This window comes from Macaca thibetana, chromosome 6, assembly GCF_024542745.1.
Source record: "Macaca thibetana thibetana isolate TM-01 chromosome 6, ASM2454274v1, whole genome shotgun sequence".
Classification (NCBI taxonomy): domain Eukaryota; kingdom Metazoa; phylum Chordata; class Mammalia; order Primates; family Cercopithecidae; genus Macaca; species Macaca thibetana.
The window spans coordinates 149,527,026-149,546,795 of NC_065583.1; the positions used below are offsets into that span (position 1 = coordinate 149,527,026).

General features: G+C 31.7%; 1 protein-coding gene across 1 annotated transcript in view; it reads left to right on the forward strand.

Moving 5' to 3' along the window:
- The first annotated feature begins 2,549 nt into the window (after positions 1-2,549).
- Positions 2,550-19,770, forward strand: part of CDH9 (cadherin 9) — a 164,315-nt gene continuing 147,094 nt past the window's right edge. Inside the window, exon 1 of the mRNA XM_050792720.1 lies at positions 2,550-2,777. The gene's annotated coding sequence lies outside the window, so the exon portion shown is untranslated. The remainder of the gene's footprint in view (positions 2,778-19,770) is intronic.

Sequence of the window (19,770 nt, forward strand, 5' to 3'; positions counted from 1 at the left end):
TTGGAAGGTGAGAATGTGTGTTACCAAGAGCAGAGGGTGGTCTTATTTTTCAGGGTGTTCCTATGAGTGGTCTCATAGCACAGGTAGCTTCTGTCTCAAGATTTTCTTGGTACTATACCATAAATATGTCTTTACGGACCTGTTTGAAGACTGAAGGACTTAAGTTGTAAGCTTAAAAACTCGCTTGACTATAAAGTTTATTTTCTATTTCAGTGCATGATAAACTAGCATTGTGTCTATTTTTTTTCAGTTTTTCTTTCTCAACAGTTTGCAAAATTACCATTATACAATGGAATATATTTGTAATGATAAAATGCAAAAAAAAAATGAAGTTTTGTATATGGCAGAGATGTATCCATGTTGTTGAACAGCATTAAATAGATGAAGTCCTTAAGTATGACAATGCATTATGTTCAAAGAAGAAGAAAAGATAAATATTTATATAATTTTTTTCCACAATAAGGTAATACATTCAATATACCAAATAATTGAGAAAAAGTAAATTCAAACTAATCTTGAAAAGAATACTTCAAATAATATTTTACATTTACTGTTAATAACTTTTTATGTCTAAATACATAAAAGGAGGGCATATACTCTACTAATGTAAATAATGACTAATACTTTTGTACAAACTTGTTTGCTAAATATTCATACACATTGCTGCAAGTATGAAAAGTTGTTTTCATGTGACATAGAATGCTACTCACATTTGAAAACTTACAAGTAGCTATACACATGATATAAAAGAATCTTGGACAATTCCAAGGTTTAAGTCATTCGTTTTCAAATGCTAATTCCATACCAAACAAGAGAAAGGTAGAAGACCTTTCATTTGGCAACCCTTTTCTTTTTCCTTTTTTTCGCAGAGTAGTAAAAATAACTTCAAATCAGGATTTAGACTGTTCTGTTGAATTGTGGATTTCACACAGAACAGCCTTTTCCCACAGTTGGATTTCAGTGGGAAATAAAATGTATGCAACATAAGGGATTTAAAGCTTTTATTTGTGAATATTTACCTTAAACTATGATAAAATATTTTGTTTGGTTCCTTTTTCTCACTTTACATACATTACTTTATCTCAGTATTAATAAAGAGGCTTCTATAATATGTAGTTTTATTTAAAGGAGCAAGTAGACCCAGCGGACATAAGTCTAAAGGAGCCTGTGAATTTTAAATTAAGTGTCTTCGCCTCAAGAAAACAGTCTTAGCCTCCATGAAGAATTCACCAAGCTGTCTTAACCACTTGAATCTATCTAGCCCTGGGAATATGCATAAGGCTTTATTTCTTCCTTCTTTTTCTTTATTTATAGATGAACAAAATAAAGTTCCCTTTTTTGTCCACCTCCTACACTTCAAACACACAAGTATTTAAAAGCCATTCACTCCATGTTCAATCACCACGTTTTAGTAGTGTCACATTTTATTTGGAGATACGTAAAATTGTATTTTTTTAAAAACATTTGTTTTCCTTTTAAAGAAACGAAGTTACATAATGCACAAGCCTCTGATGGGCACCTCTATTATATATCCTTCATGGATAAGCTTTACCATTGGGGGAAAAAATAGAAGTTGAATTGTTTTTTCTATTGTCAGTTTTCCTTTGAAGCATCAAATAGGATATTGATATTTTTTCGCACTTAAGCTATTTACTTACTGTGACTTAACGAGCCGTTATAAAGTGAGCCATATCCCCATCGTGCATTTCATACAACTATTACTAGAACTTCTTTTCAGAAGGATTTATCTACTAATCAATACCTTTCTTATTGTGCCATTTCCAGAAGTACTAAACAGACTCCTCTCTAAAGCAGGGCTTGACTTTAGCTTTGGTTCACGCTCTCTAAGAGTTGTACAATGTACAACAGGGACTCTAACAGGTGGATCATGTAGTTTCTGTGATGTGGTTATGGTCACCATTATTTTTGGTTATTTCCAGGGAAGATGAAACTCATTCAATTGCATGATCAGGTAAAAAGCAAAGTCGTTCCAGAAATTTAAAATTATAATTAAAACCATTATCTTTACTGAAAGCAAATATGTCAATCATTAATTTTTAGATGTTTAACATTGTTTGCAAAAGATTATTTTAGATTATATACTCATAGAGGCAAAGTTAAAAATTCATCGTTATTAATGATAAATATTATCTGAATTCTTTTTCTCCTCTTTTTCTTAAACTTGACATTTTGACACTGAATTGAAATAGGTAGTTGTAAATTCTGCAGGAACCATACACAAAATTTCTTTTGAGCAACAGCACTCTCCCTGTGATATATATTTTCTACAGATGATTTACAGGTTACAGACATGCTGTGACCTTTCTCTCCCAATTGCAAACAGATTAAGGAGAGCTGATTAACCGAGACTAAAAACACTGTGTCGTTTTTTCTTATGAGGGGTCTTTGACAAAGCCCTCCTTTCTGAGTCCTCCCACTTCATTCGCTTGCAAATCATTGTGTCCAAAGAGGTCTTCAGTCCCCCAAGCCCAAACCTGGCGCCCTGCAGCGCCATCAGCGGCAGTATCTTCCTATTTGAGGGACGTTTCTTATTAATCAGAAACGCTGAATGGAAACCAATCAGATAGAGAGTTCCTTTGGCTTCAGCTTCCTGCCTGTCTGAGTTAAAAGTGATGCTCGAAGAGAAAGCCACACTGAGATGCATGAAGATTCAGCTGTGAAGATACTATAAAAAGAGAAGAGAAGGACCGAGACAGAAGCAACAACGGAATTGTTAGTGCGGAGTAGGGCTAAACTCAGTTCCATTGTTAAGCAAGGTAAGTGTTATTTACTTTGCTTGACAATGTAAGCTATTCAGTTTTTGCTTTCTTATAACGAAGTAGTACAAATATTGCTTTTCTCCTGGTTGCTATATTTTGCTCTCTCTCTCTCCTCTCTCTCAACACTTGGAAGCACATAAGAATACATTTTAGTAGTATTTGAATAAAATGTTTACATGCTCAGTGACAAAACTTGCAACATTTGCTTCTTATTTTACTTTTACAAAGCTGATACCTACTCAAGCTCTTTTTATAGTCCCCATATTTGCATATGGAATATTGTTGTAAAAATAAAACTAAACTTAAAATTGTATCAGTTGATCGTGGTGGCTTTCAATTACTCACATATTTATGTGTTCATGTATATGATTATTATATTAATTTGAAATGGACTCCTGGTCTTCTCATAACTTTTGTTTAAATCATTTGAGTCAAAACTGTCTAAAATAAGGGCATCTTTATTCATAATTGAATAAGAAATGCTTTCTTTATTTTCAATATTATCAATGAAACAATGTATGAATAGTAAAAATGCCACAGATGCATATTGGATGTCAGGATTAAGGTGATCACTCTACCTGGTAAAAGAGGTTTCTTCACATATTTGTGACTCTCACTGAGGTCAACACTTTGAATGTATATATCTGTTAGCTATAATTGTTTTCCATTATTGTAGGCAAATATATCTTAATGTCATGACGACTAGATGAAAGCCACAAGAAAGGGAGAGTGTTTCTAAGGCAAAATTGGCATTGAAAAAAATTGAAGTGATGTGGGAAATACATTGATTTGGTGGATAATTGTTTTATTGTGTTTTCCATCGCATGCTCAAGATGACCATTCACACCAAATAAATTTGTGCAGGTATGCTTGTCTCAATAAAGGCTTGGATTTTAGCTATAAAGTCATCAAAATTCTTTAGTATTGACAGTTAGAGATTGTTACCAGGGTGAAAGTCTCATAATCTGTTTTAAATAACAAAGGTGTCATAAAAAGAAAGTTATTAACTGTAGTAGATAAGTTTACATTTATTGGTATCATCAACTTTTGATGAAGATACAATGGACTACAGATCTGAGGAGAAATTGGTGGTCTTCTCCGGAGATGTGTTGTCATTTTATATTTTGTATTATAGATATATGAGATTCCTAATAGTGATTTTTTCACGAGGTTTCTAAATCTTTGTAGCATGAAGAATGAATGATTTTGTGACATCAAAAAAAGTGGTAACTTTTGCAAGACAGAAGGGATTATTTCTTCATCTCTCTTTGCTTTACCTATGAATTTAGAAGAATTGCCCATCTTCAGGCACAGTCGTTAAGAATGACTTTGATTATTCAAGATTCTCAATTTTGTAAAAAACCTTCTCCTACATTCTGCAGAAGATGAATCCTATTTTTCACATTCAAACACTACATCATTGCCTAGGCAATGCTATGTCAATTGTGAAATACATTTTTGCAACTATAAAACTGGCTAGTCCAGGTTTGAAACATAGATCTTTTGAAAGATAAGGAAAATGAAATAACATGCTATTACAGCACATAGCACCAAAGAACTTGAACATAACATAAATAGCATGTGTTTGTAGTCTTGTCACCAAATATGTTATGGGTTTGACTGAAGTTTTTCCAAATGAGGAGTAGACAAATAATTATATGCACTTAATAGATATATGTTTACATGTTGAAATACCTTCATCTCTATACGTGTTTTGAAAAATGAAAAAGAAAGTAAGATAAGTACATACTAGGAGCAAATCCAATTCTGGAAATAAATAGAAAAAATGCTTTAGAGAAAGCAGAGAGTAGTATGAATTTAAGAGTAATTCACTGAAGTTAGACAGATTTGGTAGTACTAATAAAAACAATAGTCCTGTCAGATAATAATTTTTCTAGGATAAAAAATACTATTTTTCTTTTATTACAGTATTTGAAAGTTTAAAAATCTTTAAAATGGTTTGCATAATTATGCTACTGTTATTGCATTCATTGCATAAAGGAAATAAAAATGTCTCATACCATTGCCTGTGTGTCAGAAAAGTACTATATCAAAGTTGATCTTGAAATTATTCTTTTAAATGTTGTGTTGCTCAGCTTGATAAATCGTGTGTTGAATCAGAAGCTCATCTGAACGTCATCCTGCATGGAGGGATTTGTTCTGGTGTTTTCCTATAACCCCTATACATGCCAAGCTTAGCCAATGCTGCGTGCCTTCCATGGTACATTCACCAAGTAAGATTTTTAAAGCAAAGTTAATTAATTTTTTTTTATTCTACTGGCTTAGCTCTATTTAGGCATCAATAGTGATATGAGGCAGATGCTCCTTCCCCACAATATTTCTACAGTATATGGATGTAGTTAATAAGAATGCTGTAGAGAGTGCTTACAAATTATATAATATAAAATATGCAATTAATGTGGCAGCATATAATATGCAAGAAAGTATAGATTAAAGTGAAAGTTAATTTTTTAAAATGTGTGAATGTGTCATGAATAAACATTGGCTGTAACTTGTTCTCTATGAAAGTAAACAGTCTAGATAGATAATTATTTAATATTAATGTAGATACTTCAATATAACTTGTTAATTTGCTATATTCTTTAAGACTAATTTTGCTCACTCAAAGACACATTTAAATATGATATACAAATAATCTCACATTAGAAAAAAAGGATGTCTTAAAAAATGTCCAGTGTAATACTTTTGACTTCAAGGACACACACATACACACACACACACACACACACACACACACACACACAAAAGTCAATAGCAATATTAACATAGAGTAATTTTGATTCATGGTGAGATTTTTTTGTAATAAAAATTCTATTTAGTTTCTTGGGTATTTTACCTTATAAATCATCTGCTTAAAGTTAAATTTTCTTAAAGAAGAAGAAAGCATGCTAAATAGAATCAAAAGGACATTGATTTAAAATGAGTCTTGTTTGTTTTTACCTGATGCTAAATTTATAAATGTGGTCATTTCTCTTATAGAACATAAAACATGTTTCCTAAGATAAAGCAATTTCTTTCTCTGTATCTTGCATACTTGTTTTCAGAAACAAGTTGTCTTTTCAAAGATATCCCAAATAACTCCCAATAACCATAACATTATCTTATTTAGGTGTTTATATAAAATTTTGGAACTTTAGAAAAGGGGTTTTAACTCTCTCTATCTCTAATTTTACACATGTGAAAGCAGAGGCTTAGAAAGAGATCAGGTTACATATCCAAGACTGTCAAGTTTTACATATATATATACACACACACGTGTATATATGTATATATATGCAATATTACGTGGAACCTTAAGGTATTAAGTCATGAAACTCAAATTAGAAATATAGAAAAATACATAAAGAGATGATAGGCAGATAGATAGATAATAGATAAATACATAGATGATAGATAGATAGATAGATAGATAGATAGATAGATAGATAGATAGAGATGTATAGACTATTGAAAACAATGAATTCTGGATTGTTATAAACAATCTGAAAAGGTTTTTTTTTTTTTTTTTTTCTCTTGTGAGTCATTTCAATTTCTCTGCCTGGAAGCACCATTATCCTCATTATTAAAATATGGTAAGGAGTATACAGTGAGGAAAATGTCTTTATAGCACTCTTATACATTCCCATAACAGCCCTACCATGTTAATGCACTTATCCCTAAATTTAGCACTAGAAAGACATGGTCTTCTAGTCACATTACAAATGCAAAGTGCCTGAACAAAAGCAGGGTCTCTGGAGCCTGACCAAGAGACTTCATATTAGCACTTCCAAGAACACCTCTCCAAACATAAAAGTCATTATAATGGATCTCATTGGCTGTGAGAGGAAAGTGGAAACATCCTGGGGTGCTGTGGTCACAGATGCTCTGTGTGTTTGTGAGTGTGTGTGTTTGTGTGTGTGTGAGAGAGATGTATTATTTATTTATATTTTAGGAAGAGAAGTAAAGACAAAAAGAAAAGAGCTGAATATTTTCTTAAAATGACATTCAAGGTTTTTCTGAGTATTGTTTTCTATCTTATTAATTTAGCAAATTATAAACCAGTTGCAGGAGAAACAAGCATTTTTGTATATCTTCCATTTCTCTTGATGAGCAAGGTAATTTTTGACCTCTCTAATTGATCGATGAAACACCAGAGCATATGATGGTTTCATAAATATGGATTAAAAAGCCAACCCCTCATATCAGATTTTGAAATTGGCTCTACAATTCCGAAGTGTGTGGATGACTTCATTTTAATTTCTCCTCCAAACACTAATTCAATTTACAGTGGAAATATAGTAACTAATAGTTATTATTTAAATTTGAATATGAAAGATTTAATATGTTCATTAATGTATTGGATGTTGGTAGAAACATATATCTAACAGAATTTATATTAGAATATGCTGCCCTTGACATACTTTATATATTATTAACACAGTTTCCAAAGCATAATAGACTTTTTCCTCATATTTTGTAAAAGAATATCTTTGGAAAGTCATATGAAAAAAGAAACGATATACACAGCAAGCTGTATAATGGGGGAGACAACAAATAATGCATATAACAAAGTGTAATCCAGGCAAAAGAGCAACAGTAATTCACTTCCTGGGTCAAAAGACATGATATGAAATACACTAGTTTTATAAAACTGGGAAATGAGTCTTAAAAGTTGTCTAAGGGAGTTTTCCCCGGACAATCAGCCAACTCTAAAATGTACTTGTTTTTTCCTACCAAAGCAGGTTATTGTAGTATTATTACATAATTTCTAGAAATGTTTTAAAATATTCACATCTATATGTTATAAATGCTTCACAATATAAAGAACATATAAGAAAAATGTTTTCTTTTTAATTTTAATGGTAATTAAGCTGCAGAAGAAATGTAACAGTTTCCTGTTAAAGAAAACTTAACAGTTCAAGAAAACTTAACAGAAGTTAACAGAAAACTTAGTTGAAATTACAGACTAACATCTATGTATCTATCTATGTATCTATGTATCTATCTATCATCTATCTATCTATCTATCTATCTATCATCTATCTATCATCTATATATGTATCTATCATCTATGTATGTATCTATCATCTATGTATCTATCATCTATGTTTCTATCTATCTCTCATCTATGTATCTATCTATCATCTATGTATCTATCATCTATGTATGTATCTATTATCTATCTATCATCTATGTATCTATTATCTATCATCTATGTATCAATCTATGTATCTATCATCTATGTATCTATCATCTATGTATCTATCTATCTATCTATCACCTATGTATCTTCTATTTATATCTTTAAAACTTTATATCTGCATATATGTGTTTCTTCATTCATATTTCTGTATGTCTGTATCTATAGCCATGTCTGTGTGTTTGTGTGTGTATGCATCCAGAATACATATGGAAAACAGAAAGAAAGTACAATCAATTAATTCAAAAATTGTGAACATTCAATGTTCACATAAATTAATTATCATATTTAATTATTACAATGGTGTAACAGGAGGAACTAAAGTAACTCCTTAATTAGTCAGTATTAGATATTATATTATAAACGAGTGATAAAATACCATTTGAACATTTTTTATTTTTGGGAAATCTTAAACTCAATTATAGTCCATCTAAAATGGTTGACTTGGATAATTTTTTGAATAGGAAAAATTAGAATTTTATTTTTTAGACTGCATCTAGAAATAATTATTCTTTATTGAATGTTCACAATTCTTGAACACCTCACAAAATTTATTATCATTTTACCCACATTTACAGTGGATGAGAAATATACAACATAGAAGTTAATGCTATATCAAACTATGTTTATATAAAAAGAAGATAATTATCAGGAAATAAAATTTTTATAATTTTACGTTGGTCATGTATAATACAAAGCAAACACATTATATGGTGAAATTTTTAAATACTTATTTGGCTATTTTCCCTGAGAGTCAATAGCTCTTAAATATTTGTTGTATTACTTGGTAAATCAACAATGTGCTTGATTGTATATTTATATTAAAAATGATACTAAGTTTAAATAGTGTTGCTTTTTCTTATATGTGATATACAGTAATTCATAAAACAATCAAAGAGAAATATTTTATTACTACGACTTCTTCTAGATTAATATCACAACTTATTAATGTTACAACTTAATAAAGTATTTACACATGTATTAAGCAGGGAGTGGAATAGGTCCAACAGTTGGAAGAAAGAAAATAGTTTTCTGCCTCCCCTAAGTTTTGCCAGTTTATCTAGATGATGTGATATATTAAATATGATTTGAATTCAGCTTTGTTCACATACTAGCATTAAATAAAATTCAGATTTGTATTTCTGACAATACATAATTTTCCAAAAATTAAATCATTAATGTATTATAATAATATGTACACTTGTTTATTCAAATGATATTTACCTTTTTTGTTTAGTTTAGAATTCAGATTCCTAATACAATCACTGACAATAAAGAATATTATTATACTTGCAATAAAAATATTTATCTTTATAATTATAGTTAATTTTAGTTTAAAATATGAAGTTCTATTAAAATACAAATTGTGAATATCAATAATAAAGTGCTTTTTAAAAATATTATAGGGTTATTTCAGCATAGTAAGAAGGAGAGTTTTTATCAATAGTCTATTCATATTTATATATATCTTTCTATATATAGACAGTTAGATACATAAATATGTGTGATGTGTCTCACCCTCACAACTTTGGACCTATGACCTTTGTTAAACTTGGTTTTTCAATAGCTAAATATGTCAGATTATTTTACTTAAATAGGAAAGTAAGTTTCAACTTTGGAAATCATATGTGATTTTAGAAAATTAAGAAGAGAATTGTTCTGATAAAATTTCTTGAAATAAGTATGTGTCAGCAAGCTACTGGGAGTTCATAAGCATTTATACCCAAAGATTAATGTTGAAACCTCCAGAGACCAAATGACAGAATGAAGACAAGAGAGGGGTGGGAGTCCACAGCAGATTCAGTAGCACAGTCACATAACAGTTTACATTGAAACATGCTGCCACTGTAGACCTTTTGCTCCTCCCAGACCTATTAGGCATGCAAGTTTGCTAGTTGACAGATAAAGCATTGGCTTTGAAATCACTGCAACCCTTTATTAAACATGGGCAAGAAAATTCTTCTATATACCTAAAACTAAACTAGGTCTGTTGAAGTCTTACACCAAATAAATTTTTTTAACACACATTCAGGAAATAATACAATGTCATTGTAGGATAAATATACAACTTATGCATGTCTTATATTTATATTGCAAAGATCATAAATTGTAGTCTTCCTAAATTACAAGAAAATGTGAGTAAAAGGCCTATATAGAAAGAATGTGACTACATTCTAACCAGATTGCAAATTCTACTTAGGTTATTTGTTTGAAGGAATGTATCCTGACCACTTAAAAGTATTATTTTGTTCTATAAAATATGAATTTGAAAGAATATCTTGAAAAATAAGTAACTATTTTATCATTTTAGAATTCTATGTATATTCATACAACATAGTGGTTTTCTATGAAGAAGAGATGTTTTATAAACCTTCAGTGATATGAATTTTTTATTAAAATAGCAGTTGTAATCATATATCCAATTCTATTTATGTAATGCTTTACTTACATTTCTTTCTCAGATTTTGGCTTATGTTAAGCGCTTTGTATGAAAGTGATCTTTAATTACCTTCATTGTGAGAAAAATTTAAACATATTAAATAATCAACTTGAAAAAAGTAGATTTGTAACCAATGTTAGCATACAGAAAAGAAAGTATATAAGTTAAGACTACAGAAGATATTTTTAGTAGTTAGCATGTGATTTAAAATGTTCTAGATAACATATATACTAAAAAAATCAAATAATATACCAAGTATATAATTATATATAGATGTGAAAAATTACTGTTACCATATTTAATATGCTAGATTCATGTGCTGAGTGTTATATGTATTTGCTCCTTTAAATATAATTATAATCTTTGAGGAAAGATATCCACACTCATCTCCTTCTGTATTTTTTTTTGTTATGCTTTAATTCTAAATCATTTGATGGCTAAAGTAAAGTTGACTTAGGTTGTATGTCGTCTACTGCTTTCTAACAGATTCAGCATAAATCTATACTGATACTTAGAAAGCAGATAGGTTTTCTTCTTACAATAAACTGCGATGACTTATTTATATTTTTGCTTTTGATCACCTGTGCTTCTTAATTCAGTACAGCTTTTTTTAATCCCTGCTTCTCTGCTACTTCTGTTTCCATCCCTCCTGCTTTTCTACTTTCCCTGGTTCATTATTCCCTACCCCGACTCCTCCTCTACTTCAAAGACAGAATAAATTTAACTAAAAGTGCTTCTCCTTTTTAACTGGGCATTCATTTTGGGAGATTACTCAGTTAATTGCTACAAAAAGTGGCTTTTCCAACACAAGAAACTCCTTAGGTATGGAAACTAATAAAAATGGGTCAGCGTATTTTATGGTTAGCTTTAGAAGCTCTTCTCCTCTCCTCCGTCTCTCTCTACTACGGGAAATGAACCTTAGAGACAGTTGAGTATTACCAAGGTCACAATTCACAGAGAAGAGATAAGTAGAATGAGAAGTACTTTTACTAACAAGAGGACCTGTCCACACGTCCAACAACGCAGCCCTGCAGGTATACAGGTATATGAGGATTTTGGAGAACTGTTAAGAAAAACAGAGGCTTGAAAAGCAAAGGATATCCTTGCATACTTATTACTACCTTTAACGGAGGTAGGTGGAGTGGAGAGACAAATTGACAAAATGTTTTTATACTGCCTGCTTGGCCTCGGGAGCCCCATAATGGATGTATCTAACTTTCACATTAAGAAGCTGATCTTGTGTCTCATTTCCATTTCATATTAAGAAGCTGATCTTGTGTCTCATTTCCATTTCATAGCAATGTCAGTCCATCTTATAATTTGCAGGTGTAGGAAGCAATGCTTCTCCTAACACCACCACTGTAGTGTGATCTCCCAAATGTGTGTAGGTTCATGGATAAGTCTATTTGGGATCCCGTATGAGCCGTTCACTTTCCTATCATTTAGACTCGCAATCAGGAAAAATATCCTTAGATTTTTTTGTAATAATGTATTCATCCATCTGTTAGCTAATTATTTCATCTTCTTACATTTAAAATTTCTCCTTATTGAACATTACCACATCTTAGGCACTGTGCTGTGGTGAGGCTGCACCTGCTGCACTGGGAAAACCACCTTCGCTTGGAGACCACTGTTTCAGACAACTTCAGATAGAGATTCCTTTCTTGTCATTGTGATATCTACTTGTAACTTTCTCTCTACCTCTCTCTGACTTTGTTTTGCCTAGATAGCTTGGAACTGATCTTTATTCCACTTCTATTTAATAACATTAAATTCATTCCAAGAAAATTTTGCTTAGCATACTATATTTTCTCTTTGGTACAAACATCCAATATTGCTCCAATTCTATGAGACATATTTTATAGATTATACCCTACTGGTAACTAACCCTGTGTGAAGTGAATTCTCTTTGATATTGCCTCTAAAATTGAAACCAATAATCTTAATATGAAATAACCCAATAATTACACTATAACGTTTCACATTAGTTTAAGGTCATGTTTTCATTACTCCTCAATGCTTCCAGAAGTTTCACATAAAAAAAATTCCATAATTTGTAATTATCTCTTTTAAAATAAGACGTTGTCAAATGGAGTGAGATATAATCTTTACTATATCTTAAATTGGCCTTTCCTATTTAGTCCTCGGACCATTCTTTGGAAAATTAATACCTTTTGTGCCATATTATTTAAACAATCTTTTAGTTGTTCCCCTGGCCAACAATTCCTTTAACTACTGATACATTCTACAAAATATAATTTTGTAAAGTAGGAATGTCTTCAAGTAATCTTCTCTTTCCTAATCCCTACAAACACTCTATCACATCCAGAAATGTAAGTCAGTACTCTACAGACTTGAATCTAAGTTTTTGGTTTTTGGCAATTGGGTTTTTTCCTGTATTTTAATTTTTTCTGCTATATTCTGAGTCTTAAAATATGGTTTTTCATTTATATCTATAAACCAGTACCTAAAAATATACTTGAAGCAGAATTTTGTCAGGAAACACTTTAGGAATTGAATTATCTCCAAGTGTACTTTCAAAAATCACTCTAGTGAAAATCACTCTCGTCAAAACAGATACCACACTTTATGGAAAAGACTTGTCCTTGCCTGACTCCATGCCCTTTTTCATATGATTCCCGGTTATTCAAATGCCATTCTCAACTACCTGTCCCTTACAACAGTACCTATCTATCAAGCCCTATGTAGTATATAGTAAATTCAGAAAGCGGGGTCTAGGATATTTACTTTTACAAAGAATTTATTTATTTATTTATTTTGAGACAAGGTCTCACTCTGTCAACCAGACTGGAGTACAGTGGCAGGATCTCAGGTCACTGCAATTTCTGCCTTCCGGGTTCAAGTGATTATTGTACTTCAACCTCCCGAGTAGCTGGGACTACAGGTATGCGCTTCCTTGCCCAGCTAATTTTTGTATTTTTTGGTAGAGATGGATTTCACGATGTTTGCCAGGCTGGTCTCGAACTCCTGCACACAAGTGATCTGCCCACTTCAGCTTCCCAAAATGCTGGGATTACAGGCGCGAGCCACTGCGCCCGGTCTAGAAATTCTTGACCACAAAAATCTGACGGCTATTGCCCTATAATGTCAAAATGAACATTTTAAATAGTCAAAACTATTCTGAAATCTGTCTAAAAATACTGTATTTATGTTTTAATTTGAGTTTACTGGAAGAAAGGCTACAGCTTTCATGTTATCCATGGAGAGTTTCTATACCCCCCCCCCCAAAATGTATGGACTGCTTAACAGTTCATGAATTAAAACATTTATGATCAACAACACCATTTTATCCGAATAAAAACAAAAGTGCACTAGGCTGATGATGCCAGCCCCATGCACGTGGAGACCCGCGATCTCCTCCCAGCTCCCACATTTACTTACTCCGTTTTGCTAGTAGGTTATCTTTACTTCTGGGTGCAAATTGTCTCATGTGTAAAATGTAGTAAACAAGAAGTTTAGCAGGCAGTATTTTATGATAGTCAGGGTAAGGGCAGGTAGAGTCCTGGAGCCAGACATCCTACCTACAAAAACCAGTTTTACTCTATACCTCATGTGCGAGTTTGAGAAAGTCTTTTAATGCCTTGGCGCTCCAGAAGCTTTCTGTGCGAAAGTAAGATATTAGCAGTAACTGCATTATAGGGTTTTATGAGGAGACACAATTGATGGTTTCTTTAATGGCTACCATTATTCTTAAGAAGGTTATGGTTCAGGTTCTTATATCCGGGTAAAGGGTATTGGTTCCCTCCATATGCAAAAGTAGGAGAGAAGCCTAGATTAATTTAATGATTAATTTCATTGTTCTTGAAATTAGATAAGCTAAGTCTGAATGTAAATATTCACATCATAAGGTTCCTTAAGTTGACATAGCACACAATAGAAATGCTTTATATTTTGAACAATTTTGTGTTGCATGTTGTATTACTTGAAATTAATATAGAATACTTAATATCATAGATATTTTATCGCTTGAAGTTAAAATGAGTATATTACTCATGGATCTTGGAGATAAGAGTGAATGATGAAAATCTTTTAAATCAATAATAATAAAATTTCATAAGCTCTCATATCATAATCTATTTTAATGCCAAGTATTTGACTTTGTTTTTTTTAATCTTTTTATGACTTCCCCTTTTTAGTCTTTGAATTACATTAACAACCATAAAGTAAATGCCATTTGTGACCTTAAAATTAATATAACTTATAAAAGATGATTCATTTATATAAGGATTTTATTGTGGTTTGAAAAATATGATTCTAACAAAAATGGTAATAATGATTGCATACTTGTAAGTAACATTCACCAAAATTAATTTGAACAGTATTTTTTGGTGAATGTTAATGATTTACTGGTTTCTCCAATGCATTGTCAACTGGCGTTAATGCTTATAAAATATACAAAATATTTAAATTTATATTACTTACTAATTTTTTTCTATAGTGAAGCATTAGCACCAAATGTTTATTCAAACATTACTATGCATCAAGCATTTTTCTGGATGCCAGTATGATAGCAGTGAGTATGATGCAAAGTTTTTAATCATAAGAAGGTATTTTCTAGAGCAGTGATACAAATAACAAAAAGAGGAATTAAAAATATGTTTAAATTCTGTGGAAACAGGTAGTATGATGGAGAGTGACTGGAGAGGTAAGCAGAGATTTATGAACGTGGCAAGAGAAGGTTTCTCGAAGAAGGTGACATTTGAATTGAATCCAAATGAGGAGAAGGAAATATTATGACACACACCATTTTGGGTAGAAAAAAATGACAGGTGACACAACCCTGGTATGTTAATGAAATTTACCCATGTTAGAATAGAATTCTAATTCTAGTTAATTTAATTCATAAATCCCACATTGTTATATTTACTTATCTCAGTAATTATAAACGTATAATAAGAATGTGAACTGGACACTTTCCACCTCTTGTTTCAGTGTTTTATTAATTAAAACCTACATTTTTCTATTTTTTCTTGCTTGATTAAATAAGATATTCCAATATGATGTAATGCTCATCTTTTTATGTATACAAAGTTAGAATTTCATTAAATATTGCTATTTAATAAATTTCAAGCAGAAATTTCAAACAACTATTATAGAGAATTAAAATTTTAACTGTGAGTGTTCAAAAACTTAGTCCTCCAGTGCCTCCTGGTTATAAGTGAAAGACTTACTGAAGCTGAGGCAGGAAGTGGGATCTTAGTGTAAGGATATATATCAGTATATGTCACTGTCGATTTCTGTATGTTTATTTATAATAATACAGGACACAATCTTACAACTCTCCAAAAAATATAATTATGTAACAGGATTGATGCTCCTCTAGTTTGAATGTTGAGGAAGGTTCTATTCTTCATGGAGGCACGAGGGAATAAAAACCTGTTGCTCTAGACTTCTCTCAAATGTTGCCAAAGGTCAAGTCCTTCTCTATCTGTGTGATGTTTTACCTTGAACATTTTCCATCCTTTTAGTACAGTTTCCAAAAGAAGGAAGCTAATTACATGATGGCAGTTCTTCTCTACTTCCCAGAAACTGTTGTCTTGCAGGTTCCACTGTTAGCACTTTGTCTATTGTGTCATGCCCACCTTTATTTCTTTGGTACTTTTATGGCTTCTCTTCCCTCTTTATTGATTTATTCTTTTGATGATCTTCAGTTTAGCTTTCTGAGCTAATTGTACTAAAGTAACCTGTGTTTCTTTGTATCAGGACTCTGGTCAGTACCCTGATTGGTCTCCAGTTATTTTCCCTACAATATCTGTATTAGGTTATGAGCCCAGTCATCTTTTCTTGAATCTCCTGATAAACAATGTATTCACTAAACATTGAACTTTAAGCTCTTAGCAGAATGCTTGGATAACTTTCCTTAAAAATACCTGCAAGCAAGTTACTCAAAATATATTGATAGGTCTATACCGTTTGTATGAATTAAACACTTGTAATGACAATATTCTTTCCCCAAATAACACACAGATAATATGCTTCTCATTCTACACAATAGATTGCACATTTTGGCTGAAATGTTGTAAGAAATCAATAAAACTCAATTTGGATTTTTAAGATTATATCACAAAAAATTAATAGATATTTTCTATAAGGAAATGCAACACTGTATTTTGGGTAAATCATGTTTTGCTAAATTATTATTTTTTCTTCATTGCTTAACTATCATCCTAAATCATATGCTGCATTGTAAATGGTATGGTATTTATGGCTTTTGATCCAATAACAACTTTATGCCTCCTACTTTCTTGAACCTCCATTCCCAGTTCAAACTGCTAGCCCTATGTTTTCAGCTAGAGTAGAAATCAACTCTAGCATACCTAAATATTAAACGCAATGGTTAAGAATTCAGGCTGTTAGTCAGAACATAAGTTTCATCTCCTGCTTCCAATGTCATAGCAATTAATTTATTTCGTTTCTCCAAATATCAGTTTTCTCACGCAAAAATGTAGATAATTAGAATTCTTGGAATTGTTGTTAATGACTGTGGTAATGCAAGTATCAAAGAGCTTATTGTTATTCCTGTTTATTATTATTATATTCACTCAAATATACACTCAAACTGTCAGTTTCTAATAGTGACTCAAGATAATTTCACTACTGTGTTTGAGAAGAGTAGTAACACTTTTCCTTACATGTTTTAGTTTTTCTTGCCTAGACTCTTAAGAAGGTGTAAAACAAAACGTAATTATACCTCAAAATAAATGCTTGAAAAGGTGTTTTGTCCTGAATTGGATTTTACTTGATGTGATACTACATTTTTTCAAAAGAAATTTACACTGGCTTTTAAAAACACCATATAATTAATCATGAATGCAGAGTGGGAGTAACAATAAGAACATATTGAAAAAATTGAAAAATTGTTAAAAATTATATAAGCAGTCATACTTTCCAAGGACATGGAGAATAAAAAAACTCTCCCTTTTATGAGAGTATGAAAAAAGATTTGAAAATGTAAGAAAAATATGATTCTTAGAAAATATTTGTCCAGTTTTCATCATTAATAAAAAGAGAGTCAATTTAAAATGGTTTCTAATGAAATTAAATGCTATGTTTATTTTATTTATTTATTTTTTTTATTTTTGAGGCAGAGTCTGCCTTTGTCACCCAGGCTGGAGTGTCGTGGCATGATTGCGGCTCACCACAATCTCAGCCTCCTGGGTTCAAGCAGTTCTCCTGCCTCAGCCTCCCAAGTAGATGGGACTGCAGGGGCCCACCACCATGCCCAGCTAAGTTTTGTATTTTTAGTAGAGATGGGGTTTCACCATGTTGGCCAGACTGGTCTCGAACTCCTGACCTCAGTCTCCCAAAGTGCTGGGATTACAGGCATAAGCCACCATGCCTGACCTTTACATGCTATTTTTAAATAAAAATGTTAATCCTACAAGATTTTATCTCTGTTGGATAAAAGATCTTTAAATTAAGAAAGGAATAATTCAATATGGTTACGGATTATTACAGCAAGAAGAAAGCAAATTTACATTTCAATTAACTGACTGATTTTACAAGTAAGAATACCAAGACCCAGATAAATTGTTTAAAAAGTGATCCTGCAACAAACAAACAAACAAAAAAGAGTAGAATCCAGGCCTACTGGAGTAGTTACATAGATAAGAATGCATTATCAATGAGAATCTGCATATTTTTACAAAATTATTTTTGTTTCATAATCCTTTACATGTAAAATATGGCATTGTATTTAGCGTGAGTAACAAACAGAGAAAAATGAGTACCATTGAATTCACTGCTGTGGTTGGGCCTGGCTTTCTACGAAATTCTTTCTAAAACAAAAGTATGATGAATCAACTGAGCCTCCCGAGTGAAGAAGAAAGAATTGATTTATGCAAAGTGTCTATTCTGGCTTTCAGTACTAAAGTAGAGTTAACTAAACTTTTCCCAAATTATATGAGGTGGAATTACACTCCACCATGCACATTACACCATTAGTATTGTAAAGAGGGCAACTGATGGGAGTCAAAACGTCAGAGAGAGGGATCTTGTATTCATTTTCCACACTGGGGCTTAATGTCTTCATTTTTAAAATGATGGAAGGAGGCTAGAAGACATCTAAGGGCTCTTTCAGTTTCAAAGTCATTTACAACTTTGCTTGAAAATAGTCATATTAAACTTTCAACCACTTTTGTAATAAGCTTCCATCTTATAAGTAAAAAAAAAAAAAAAAAAAAATGCAAATAACTGAACTACTTGAAAATATCCAAAAGCCTAAATATCATGGCCTCAGACCTGACCTCCTTGAAGACCTTTTCTAACATGTGGAGTCCTCTGTGTTGGTGACCGGTTTAGCACCAGAACTGAGTCTGTTCCATTGACTTCCATATTGCGTAAATTTCCCCACATTGATATCAGTGTTTCTGTGTGTAAAAAGAATGTAATTTAGAATTTCATTATTGTCCCACAGATTCAGAAAAGTATTTGTTTACCCTGTCTACAGAACACTCTGCTTAAACTGTGCAGTCCAGACAGTCACATCTATCATTACCTGGTAACAAATTCAGTTGTCAACCACCTCAAAGAAACGTATGTTTCAGTCATCAGTTATCGATTTTAAATTATTTGTGTGGTACAGATAATTCAATTAGTAATCAACTCATTTGATTGAACCCACTATATATGTTTCTGCGACTGTAACATTGTGCTATGTTTGCTACTATTTGCATATACAAATTATTTTTATATCAAGGAATTGTATGATATGGAGAAATTTGTCCATACAACTGTTCAATCCTTCGAAGAACACAAGGTATAGATGTCAGTCTGACAATTTTAAAGGTAAATGTTGGAATCATTCAAAGAATAAATAATTCTAATGTCCAATGAATCCTTTAAAAAACTCAATTTTTGAAAAACTAGATTTAAAAAACAATGTACAATTAGTTATTTCATTGAGAGATTACATATTGGCATGTTTCTGAAATTCTGTGCTTGCTGTTATTTCATTGGTTTATATATTTTAAAAAATTATCTGTAAGGCACTTCAGATACTAGACACATCAGAAATTACTATTCTTAACCATGTTTTATCTATAGTGATATGGGAGTAATAAGAAAAGCATGAAGGTGTAAGATAAGCACCCCCAATTCACAAAAGAGCAACACCCTCTCTTTCAATGTAATGTCTCGAGGAAACATAACAACACGAGAGTATCCGATAGTGAATTAAACATTTTGTTTTCACAGTCTGTTTACATGAAAATTAATTATTTATAGGTAAATTATTTCCTCTCCTTATGATTTCCTTCTGGAGTTAAAGATTTCTTTCTGATGTTGTGAAGAAGGAAATTAATCTATTCACTAATTAAATTAATCCTGTT